This window comes from Mustela putorius, unplaced genomic scaffold (assembly GCF_011764305.1).
Source record: "Mustela putorius furo isolate JIRA1106 unplaced genomic scaffold, ASM1176430v1.1 tig00000460_pilon_pilon_pilon, whole genome shotgun sequence".
Classification (NCBI taxonomy): Eukaryota; Metazoa; Chordata; class Mammalia; order Carnivora; family Mustelidae; genus Mustela; species Mustela putorius.
In genome coordinates this window covers 1,192,851-1,195,901 of record NW_025421389.1, presented here as the reverse complement: position 1 = coordinate 1,195,901, position 3,051 = coordinate 1,192,851, and the positions used below count along the sequence as shown (strand labels likewise).

General features: G+C 31.3%; 1 non-coding gene across 1 annotated transcript; it reads left to right on the top strand.

Annotated features, from left to right (window-relative positions):
* Positions 1–750: 750 nt before the first annotated feature.
* LOC123392208 lies at positions 751–858 on the top strand. The gene has a single exon (XR_006606915.1). It is a non-coding gene; the product is annotated as a U6 spliceosomal RNA (small nuclear RNA).
* Positions 859–3,051: the final 2,193 nt, after the last annotated feature.

Sequence of the window (3,051 nt, the reverse complement as noted above, 5' to 3'; positions counted from 1 at the left end):
TCCTTACTATATATCCTTTTTTGGAATAGGTTGTTAGGTTTTTTTAGGGGAAAAGTTTTTTGGGGTGTTTTCATTACTTAATACAATTATTAATACATACATAATATGAGGCAGGAGATAAGACTCTTGATTTTTAAAAAGAATGTAATTTTATTTTATTTATTTATTTTTAAGATTTTATTTATTTATTTGACAGAGATAGAGCAAGAGAGGAAACACAAACGGGAAGTGGGAGCGGGAGAAGCAGGCTTCCCATGGAGCAGGGAGCCTGATGTGGGGCTTGATCCCAGGATCTTGGAATCATGATCTAAGCTGAAGACAGATGCTTAACTACTGAGCCACCCAAGCACCCCAAAAAATGCAATTTTAAATGCATTTTATATTTGCTGTAAATGCTGTCTCAATATTATCCCCAAACCTTTCAGAATATGCATTTTCACCCTTCTACTCTGTCACCAATGTATCTGATTTTAAAATTTGAATAAATCCTAGAATATGTTCACATTTTTGCAACATATAACTGATAAATGATTGCTTGCTTAAGAGGAGGTTCAAGTTTACACATCTGCATTTGAAATATAGGACACTCTAATATCCTCAGTTTTAGTCACTTAGCCAAGGTAAATAAAGTTGGTGTTCACATTATATAGGGAGCTCAAATCAGGCAAAAATTCTTATGTGATCCTTGAGTGAGCAATAATGAAAATTTTGCTATTGTTTTTATCTTCTTTACAAAAAGTTTCCAAAATAGTACTCACTTTGGTAGCACATATACTAAAATTGGAACAATACAGAGAATACTAGTATGGACCCTGCACAAGGATGACACACAATTTGTGAAATGCTCCACATGCTTTTTAATTGCCTTAATAATAGAAACTTTCTAGACATAAACAGATCACACAAGGCAGTTTCTGCAGGACCAAATAAGAAATGCACTTTTCCTACTTTTTTGGAATTGCCCCAGAATTTAGACTGTGCCTGTGACTGGAGCAATTGTGTATCAACGTTGCATACTTTGACAATATTATAAAACATTGCCTAGAGTTAATATATAACACATACATTCTTTACAAGAAAAAGAGAAATCCAAAATTAATGTCAATATTTATATTAAGGTGCAAAGAGTAAACATTAAAAGAAATGTTAAAATGTAACTTTACAGTTGTAATGACAAAATCATGAAAAAAGTTACAATGTAGCTTTTATTATCTAAATACAATATTGAAAATAAGAACCTCAAATTTTACAATGGAGTTTCAATAAAGTCTTGTTTTGCCTAGCAGAAAGCATTCGAGAATAAAAAATAATTAAAAATGATAAACTGACACGATTTCTTCTAAGTATGTTCCTATTCATTTCGTGTACCCTGGAAATGATCTTGGTGCTAATAAACTTAACGATTTCTTCCTATTTGCTCTATCTAAATTACCGGTGATGGAATTTGCCCAAGTTGATCTGTAATTAGGGCTAATTATTACAGCCAGCTTATCATAGCATACATAAAAATCATATATCTCATTGAAAGCAAAATAAAATACTCTGAGAAAATCCTATGTTCCATACCATGTCATGACAATGTCCACCATGAAAATGACACCAATAAATGCCACGGTATAGTATGGACATAATGTGTCTTTTATAAGATAATACAGATATTTTCTTTCCATATAACTGGTATGACTTATTTTCCATAATTTATTTTTGATATATTATGATTAAATCAAAATGATAAGTGAGGTGGAAATATAACACCAATTGGTGGTTGTATACTTCTTTTTTTTTTTTAAGATAGTATTTTTTTTTTATTTTTTTATTTGAGAGAGAGAGCCCACATATAAATGGGGGAAAAGGCAGAAGGAGAGAGAGAGAGAATCTCCAGCAGACTCTGCACTGAGTGTGGAGCCTGATGTGAAGCTCCATCTCCTAACCCTGCAATCATGACCTGAGCTGAAATCAAGAGATGGTTGCTTAAGCAACTAAACCACCCAGATGCCCCATGATTATATAATTTTTATCTCTAGGTGGTCGCTTTGAGGTTAATGAGATTACCATGCAACTATAATTTATAACTAAGTGAAAAAGAGTAAGCCTCCCCTAGGTTTCCTTTATTTTTTTAATTATAAAAAGTCTACTCAGATTTAGTTTTTTTTAAAGATTTTATTTATTTATTTGACAGAGAGATAGAAAGCACAAGCAGGCAGAGCATTATGGCAGAGGGAGAAAGAAGCAGACTCTCCACTGAGCTGGAAGCCCAATGTGGGGCTTTATCCTAGAACCCTGGGATAATGACCTGAACCAAAGGCAACCACTTAATCAACTGAACCACCCAGGTGCCCCCACTCAGATTTAATTAAATGGAGGAAAAAGAAGACTCATTATTACTACTATAACATTTATCCCATTAGTTGTTACCTTATAAGTAATTTAAATCAAACTACATATATACATTCTAATTCCTTTTATGAAGTTTATCAAATTAATTCTCATTGTGATTATATACAGTCTCTTATCAGTTACTATTTTTGGATGTTGTAAGAAGAATTCTTAAGATGTTTAATAATATGGTTATCAGTATTTAGTATGTATGAAAAAACCAGTATGTTTCAAAAAAACCAGGTTTTTATGCCAACACATAAATTTAAAATGGGCAAATAAAAAGTCTACAAAATATGTGAATTAATGGAAAGGCAAAGGGTAAAACAGATGCAAATAAGAAAAAAAAATTTCATTAAAGATATATCCCCAGATAATTTTTCTTTTAACAATCAAATATTTTATAAAAGATGGATATATATTTAAAAATTCGTGGGTGATTTGTGAGGAAACGTATATGGATAATACATAATCTTATGTTTTTATAAATCTTTTGTTTAAAATTCAAACTGGAATATAACATAACTAATAGTCACAGGAAAAATATTTAAAATATTTAACAAGACTGTTGTCATATACAACTCAGGGGCAAAATCCTGAATGTATTGTGAAATTATTCATATTATTATAGCTACTATTCATGCATAGTGTTCCATGGATGCCATTTTATTAAAT